Source organism: Acanthochromis polyacanthus, chromosome 6 (genome assembly GCF_021347895.1).
Source record: "Acanthochromis polyacanthus isolate Apoly-LR-REF ecotype Palm Island chromosome 6, KAUST_Apoly_ChrSc, whole genome shotgun sequence".
Lineage (NCBI taxonomy): Eukaryota > Metazoa > Chordata > Actinopteri > Pomacentridae > Acanthochromis > Acanthochromis polyacanthus.
The window spans coordinates 12,541,388-12,549,933 of record NC_067118.1 but is presented as its reverse complement, the minus strand read 5'-3'; the positions used below and the strand labels follow the sequence as shown (position 1 = coordinate 12,549,933).

Below are 8,546 nucleotides of genomic sequence, written 5' to 3'. Positions count from 1 at the left end.
AGTACAGATGCTACGGGTACGGGTCTGTACCTCTAGCATCAACCATTCATCTAATTACTTTAGAATTAGTACAATTAATAATAACTAATTTCCCAACAAGACTCGCCCCATAAAAAACAAAACACATAAAAAACAAGAAGTTTTACCAAACTTGGACCGCCCGGCGACAAGGATGACCCCTGTGACCTTGAAAATGAGGTCACGGTCACCAAATTCGAACTTGACCTGTGTCTTATTATGGTACACCTGTGTACCAAATATGGTGAGGCTGCATCAATATTTTATGGAGTTATTACACGGAAACCAAAGTGTTACAGACAAACACGCAAGCAAGACCATGCAGGTGAAAACAATACCTTCCGGCAAACGCAGTTTTGCCGGGCGGTAACAAACAAAAAACACCCCTTGGGTTGTTAGTTTGTTTTTAGTTTTCATAGTGACACCCCCCTCTAGTGACTGTAGCAATTATGCTGGGGGCAAATATAGAAGTAAAATGATGGTGTCACAAAGCAAGCAAGTTGGTATCAGGGTGGACTGATGGCTTGAAAAATTACTTTAGCATAGGAGTTACAGTTATGAACAAAAGTTTACAACAGTGATGCTCTTCTTTTCATTCTAACTACTCTTCTTATGCCAACACCAAATCAGGCACTTTAAAATAGGCTTTTTTACTATTTGCACTTTATAAAAGGCTATGCTTAGAAAGTGCTTTTCTAAAATATTAGCTCTTTAGGGTAGGTTTTATATTGTTTTTTAAATGTCTGTATGTTTTTGTTTTATGTGTGGGACAATGGATGAAAGTCAGTCTTGGGCTAAATCCAGCATATTTACTGCAACCTTGCGTAACTATTATGAGATTGTATGTTCACTAACATGCACTGTCCTGTCCAAATGAATAAATAAATATTTAAAAAATAACAACAACTAAACACTTCCTTTAACTCCAACTGGCTGAGGCAGGTGGCTGCCTTGACTGAGTCTAGTTCTTTGTAAAAGTGAGTTTTCGCCTTCCCACTGTCACCAAGCACTGTTCAAAAGGAATAATTGAGTTTCTGTATAATACAGTACTGCAAAATATTAATCTTACTATCTAAATACAAGAGACTGCTGTCTGATATGATCTCATGTTTGAACTTGAACAAGCATTATGTAAAAGATTTATCATGGATGTGTTCAGGATTGTGCTCTTGGACTAGAAACAGAATGTAGCCTAACATGTAGAACAAGGACTTTGTGATTAATCCTTGTCTGTGCCCCGGTTCTCTAAAATGCCCAGACTGTGTGGCTCTGAGTGACGTCCTGATCTAGCCCGTCCTTTGTGTGTTCCTACACAACAGTGTGAAGAGATTTGACGCTGGCATTATCACTTTATTTTGATTATTCCCTGTTTATCTTCATATAGATTATTAACCTATTTATTTTTATCCATTCTCTACTTGTAGCATTCTATATCATATACAGATGTTCTTGAAGAAATGGGACTTTGCCATATCACATTGTAATTAAAATCACAAATCCAATGTAGAATTATGCAATTTATCTTCTATATTTAGAAAAAAAAGTAGAAATAAAGTGAAAGATGTTTTCAATGTTTGATTTCTCAACAATTCCAACACTCTCCAAACAGTGTCATGAGGTCACCTGGAACTTCACTGCAGTCAGTTACCTTTCAGCATTCCATGAGCAAATATGTCCTTTGGAGGCTGCTATTGAAATATATCAGTGTAATCCAGTCATTGTTTTTATAACATGTATTATTGTGAATGAAATTAAATGTGGAGCCTCTGGGGAGCAGCTGAACAACTCATGCATTCTGCCTTAATTCAAAATATAATTAACATGTTGGACTTCAATAAAATAACAGCTGTTTTATTGCAATGATTCTGTCATTCAGAGTGGTTGCACAGATGCAATTAACATTTCTACTCTAAAATATTATGAAAAGAGGATACAACCTCCAGCTCTGCTTAGATGCAGCTGCCCCTTCCCCCTCTTTCTCCCTCCTTTCTTTCCCCCTCAAGTGGGAGTGAATGAGGTGTGTGTAGCTTAATGAACCAGAGACCTGAACCTGGTTACAGCTCATGTGAAAGTCTCATTAGTCTCTCACACCCAGACTGGAAAGCTCAGAAACCAGTTCTATTTGTTGTGTGTATTGTCCATCTGCTCCTTACTCGGAGTTTTTATCTGAATTCTCAGATTTTTTATCGAACTTAGTGCTCAGTTCAAATAAAGTCATTATTGTGGGTGACTAACATTAAGGTTGACGCTGACAGTGACAGCCTTACGACTGCATTTAATTCATTACTGGACTCGTTGGCTTTTCTCAAAATGTAAATAAACCGACTTGACCACACCCTTGACTTTGTCCTGACTTATGACACAGAAACTGAACAGCTAGTAGTATTTCCCCACAACCCTCTTCTGTCTGACCATTTTTTGATAACATTTAAATTTACAGCAATGGATTGTACAACAGATGGAACTATTAGAGTAGATATCTGTCTGACAATGCTGTAACCAAATTTAAGGAAGTGATACCATCACTATTTACTTCCACACCATTTACTTGTTACAAAACACTGAGTGGCTCAGATACAGGAAATGAACAGACGGACATTGAATGCAACACAGACTATTTACAATTCTAGCACTACAAAAATGGCATAGTGGACTACAACAGGAAACGGAAAATACGAGCTACTCGACACTCGACACTCGACCTACTCCCGGCTACACCTAGTGACCGTGGGGAACTACTACAACTAATCAACTCGTGATAGGGAACACCTAAGTGAGAAGATTTAACGAAAATAATCAACACTGAAAGCGGAACTACGACTACAATACTCAGAATACAAAACTAGAATCTAAATGCAGTCTCATTCACTTGAGCCAGAGTCTACGACTAAACTCACGAATACAAAAGGGGGATGCTCGGAACTGGTTCACAGCAGCAGGTTCTGCGCCAGGGTGGTGAATGGCAGGGGGGTGGGGGTCGGAGGTTCACTGACACCCCCGTAACAAGTGAAGTCAGTGTAAGTGAAAAATGACCTCTCTTGCTATCTCCCGTTAGTACTCTCGCTGCAGCTAGGGTTGCCACCTTTCAGAAACAAAAATAAAGGACGCCCACCACGACTTCTCGGGGCCACAGTTCAGTAAAATTGAACAGACATTCACAGATTCAGACTTCCGGCTTCAATAACTCTTTAGACATACATTGTTAAAACATAAATGATGCCTCTTTCCCATCGTTGTAAGGCAGACAATGTGCTACAAGCTAGTGGTGTAGTCTACGTGGGGCGGCACGGCTCAGTGGGTAGAGTGGCCGTCTTGTAACTGGAAGGTTGCCGGTTCGATACTCAGCCCGTCGAGCTCATGTCGAGGTGTCCCTGAGCAAGACACCTAACCCCTAATTGCTCCTGATGGGTTGTGGTTAGCACCTTGCATGGCAGCTCCCACCATCAGTGTGTGAATGGGTAATTGTGACATATCATCATGTAAAGCGCTTTGAATAAAAGCGCTATATAAATACAACCATTTACCATTTCTACGTGATATGCAGGTATACGCTGTATACTCACTAGAAAAGGTCCCGAATTTCCGTATACCCACTTAAAAATGCGCAAAGATATGTATACCCAGGGGTGTAAACACGCAGGTATACGCCTTATACTCACGAGAAAAGAATTTTCATATAACCACTTAAAAATGTGCAAACATATGTATCAGTATGTTTTTTGACATAACGTTCACTTTTCCGTTCATAAATTCGTCTTCTCTGTGTCAGGAAGCGGTGAAGTTGTATGGGACGTCGGACGGTGTCTGGCTGAGAATAGGGCTCAGGCGGACCGCGGTCCGGACCCAGACTCTATGGGTGTAAATTTGACAGGTCGCTTCTATTTTACCGGTGCAGCTTTCCAGTGTTTATCATTGGTCTGTCAGCTCAGAAACGCACAGACCAATTATGTACGAGTTCAGGCATCCCACGTGACGCTACTCAGCCAATGACGTCGATACATTGCATCGCAGCTCTGCCTTCAAAAAGCAGTTGAGAGATGAGGGACAGAGAGGAGGACAGTAGTGATGGATGTTCGGCTCTTTTCAGAGAGCTTTTGGCATGGCTTCCAAAGAAAAGCCGGTTCTTTCGGCTCCCAAATGGCTCCTAATTTATTATTGTTTGTAGCCTCATTTTAGCCTAACCAGGGGCCTATTTCACGAAGCAGAACTTTTTGAAGGTCGAAGGACAATTGAGAGATGGCCGCCAGGCCATCTCTCAATTGGACAGAGACCCTGTCACCCAGCAGAAGGACATCTGGATCCAGGAATTTTTTGAAGGTCGAAGGACAATTGAGAGATGGCCGCCAGAGAGCTTCAAAAAATTCCTGGATCCAGACGGTGATTCAGATCACCTCCAACATCTAATCGATTCTTACTCTTGCTCTTCCGGACATCCTGTAAAAATTTGGTGAAAATCCGTCCATGACTTTTTGAGTTAACAGACAAACAGACAGATACACACACACACACACACACACACACACACACACACACACACACACACACACACACACACACACACAGACGGACAGACAAACGGCATGGCAGAGGTATGCGCTCTCCGAGTTTTTTTCTAGGTTTAAATGTAGTCCTTTGTAATCGTAATAATATTACAGGGAATAACTGTCTGAATCGTAGAATATTCAGTTATTTCATTTAGGGGAAATCGTGGCAGCAGCTTAAGATGAAATATAAAAACATTGTTCAAACAGGTCAGACCTCGGCATTATCTCATGGAGGTACTTCATGTTGATCATGTTTTACATTGTAAAGTAGTCTAAATATTACGTGGCTGTTTGACTGTGCAGTTGTTTTATCCACACATAGCCTAAATGTCTGCATCCATATCATGTCCTGTTAAATAATTGAGCCTATTTAAACTAACATAGACTTCTGCTCAGCCAACAGAAAGAAAGTAGATGCCTGTAAATCAGGTGGTATAAAAGGTTGTAGTGAGATCCAGGTTTAAGTGATCACTTAACATGCCACAGGAGATCCCCTCCTCAGATAACAACAAACTCTCTCTCTCAAAGACCTAAGTAAACACGCAAAGTGCTTTTTTTATGACCAGAGAGAGCCCTGTATCATCTCAGATGTGATCCAGGACCATCACCCAGGACACCCCTGATTCATGTTTATGACGACCTCTGACATTGCTTAAGAGACTCCTTTTACCAGGCTATCACTATTTCTGTATTGAATTGGGACATGTATGCTTTCATGTATTTTTAGCTTCACATACAGACCCTTTTTGCAGAGGACTGCTAACACCTTTAAGTTTAATTACCATTTAAACATTTGTGGTCCACACCGACAGAACTTTCACACCTTCTTAAGGAACTGTTGTTTGCAACTCTGGAAAGTGCTTTGATGAACTAAATGTCCTCGCAGCTGGACCTCTGCTGCTCTCCCGGTCTGCCATCAGATAAGCAGGATCATAAATATTCTAATGACCTGCTTCTCACCTCTGAAAGGCTAGCAAAGACTTTCTCCTTTGTTCAGCCACAGAACTTCTAAAACTCATATTCAGAAATGTATTTTTGTTATTCTGTGTTTACAAAAGATATAGTGAGATGTCAACATGCATTTTGAACCAACTCCCGTTTTTCTAGCTGGTTTCGATCGAAAGTTATCAAACCTAATGTGTTGCTCATGAACAGTACATTTTGCTTCCACAGCTCAACATTGCCCCCTATTGACGTCGGAATGCCATGACATTATCAAGGTTTCAATGTATAAACCATAAAACTTTGCGTTATTCAGGTTTCAAAGAAGTGAAAACTGTTTTATTCTGCCTTGTATGAACGTATGTTACCATGTCTTCCCTGTGATACATATAATAACCATTAGAATGCACACGAACATATAAAATAGAAATTAGAACTCACATATTCTTAGACTAGCTTGTATAATCAGTTTATTTTATCTTTGATTGTTTAAAATATATTGTAAGGATCATGGAGGAGTAAACAGATCATTCTTTTTGCGCGTTTAATCCTTATTTGATCCGGTTTCGTCTCTCCTCTCTGAGCCAAAGTGGGAGGTGCGCCTCAGCCGACAGCCCTCCGCCCCTTCTCAGAGAAAATCCTTAAAACCAGCCATCTTACGTTGCTCTCTCTCTTACGCCTTTTTCGACTCTTTTGCCTTTGCCTCTTCTTCCTAACTCTTTTAACTAGAAACTACGTCCAAGCGATTCTTTTGTTTTCTTGGCGCCTTCCTTTCTTTCTTCCCTTTATTCTAAGTCTACACCAGCATCAGAGCAGGCCTCTTATAGCTGCGATTTCTTAATCATATTTCCTTTTAATCAAAGAAAAGATATCTTCGCTCACTACTTAAGCAAATCAAGTCCATTTTTATTCGATGACAACTATTTTTAATTAAGAACTAATTCGATCCAGTTTTCACGGCTCCGACAGTTTCTTTTTTAGCGGCTCTTTATTCATCTGTTCTCCAGTCAAACCTGCCGATCGACCGAGACAGACCAAGAGCCTGCGGTTTTGTTTTTGTTTATCAAGCTATTTTTCCGGTCAAGTCAACCCCAGAGAAGGAAGAACGGTTCCTGCGTCCCCTTCACCATCTGCTGAGATCCACCCAGCTGGCCCAAACCGAACCAGAGGCGCTCAAAAGCATCAGCAGGCAGGACGCCAAGACGTTGCCATAGCGACAGACTTCACGGCCGGAGAATCTGCCGACCCGTAAAGTCGGTCCATTCAAGACGCCATGCAGTCCCAGCCGGAACCTCTGAGCGACCCATTCTCCAACAAAGTAAGCCAGCAAACACATTGGTGTGATCTGAATTATTGGGTTGACGTCTCAAAATAGCTTGAAATCTTCCTTAAATAGCTTCCAAAATCCTCCTTTTCATAACTCCGTTTAGTCACTTATCAGTCGTTCATTTTCCAAATTATTAATCATCTCGTCATACCGTCAGCGGTCTGATTACTCAGTCCATAATCCTAGTTAGAAATGCAAATCTGAATAATTAACACACACACACACACACACACACACACACACACACACACACACACACACACACACACACACACCCACACACACACATCTATAATCACCTACACCCACACACACACACCTATTATACTTATTATTGTATTAATCACTGTATTGTTATTAGTTTTAGTCAATAAATATCTTTCATTTAAACCAAAATTACAGTCTCTTTTGCGTTTATATGTGCTGACTGGGGTCAATGTTTTTCGAGGATTCTCGACATTCAAATATTAGACTGTTCAACTGAATTAATCCATTATCAGTTATTTTATTTCTCTACTTTGTAGAGTGGTGCCCCATTTCATAACGAGTGCATACTTATTAAATTAACGTTTAATAAGGCAATATCGCTACAAGGTCATGGATGCATATATATATATATATATACATATATATATATATATATATATATATATATATATATATACATATGATTATTTAGTTCTCTTTTGTGTCTTTTCTTGTCTTTTGGCCCCTTCACACCACAACAGACCTTGTAATTTTAAGTAGTCAACACTCCAAAGATTTATCCAAATGGTAGTTTAAGTGTACTGAAACATGTCACTGATCTAGGATGAAGAGGATGAAACTGTGTCTGCTGCCTTTACAGAGGGGGATCCAGAAAGGCATACAGAGGTATGTTACTGATAGTTCTCTTCCCATTCAGATTTTGGGTGGAATATAGAGTGTGACATTTAGCCTCCACTGAAGTATTGCACATTCTCATCTTTTTTAACAGAGCATGGCTGGACAGCAGCAGGATGGTCCCTCAACGTCCACTGCACAGACTGACACAGTGAGATGGATGTTCAGGAAACACCAGAGGTTCATTCTGTGGAATTCATGTGCAACTGTATAATTTAATGCCCTCTATGTATTCCCAGTTATCAGTAAAACAGATTTACAAACTGCATTTGCTGAGAAAAATACAAAACAACAGATTAGGAGGGCAGATCTGGAAATTGAAATACTGGAGCACAAGTTAGAGGTGGGTACATGGTCACAGGTGAATTATGTTAACTACTGGAACATGAACTGAACTATCTTTTATTTGTAGGAAATAAAGAAGACCAAATGAAATGTGTATCATGTCTTTATTTGCTGTGGTGGTGATGATGGTGACTTAAACTCGAAAGTGATTACTGCATACGGTGTCTCTGACTGCTCTGCTGTCCTGGATAGCTGCAGGTGGATGGGGTCATCATCTGGGTCTTCACTTTGTAGGGCAGGGTGTTGCTCTCCTCTAATAGTGGTAATATTATGAAGAACAACACATGCCACAGTAATATCACAGGCCCTCTCAGGGGTCACCCTGAGGAGACGTAGGCTCTGGAAACGGGCTTTCAGCAGGCCTATGATCATCTCCACCCGGGCTCTGGTCCTGCAGTGAGTCCGGTTGAAGTTCTGTTGGGGGCCTGGTTCAGGGTCAGGGTATGAGGTCATCAGCCTGGGTTGGCATGGTAACCCCTGTCACCCAG

The 8,546-nt window shown here is 40.8% G+C and overlaps 1 long non-coding RNA gene across 1 annotated transcript; it reads left to right on the top strand.

The window, feature by feature from the left end:
• Positions 1-6,139: 6,139 nt before the first annotated feature.
• LOC127534377 (uncharacterized) lies at positions 6,140-8,148 on the top strand. Its single transcript, XR_007942478.1, has 3 exons — positions 6,140-6,822; positions 7,642-7,704; positions 7,808-8,148. It is a non-coding gene; the product is annotated as an uncharacterized LOC127534377 (long non-coding RNA).
• The last annotated feature ends 398 nt before the right edge of the window (positions 8,149-8,546 follow it).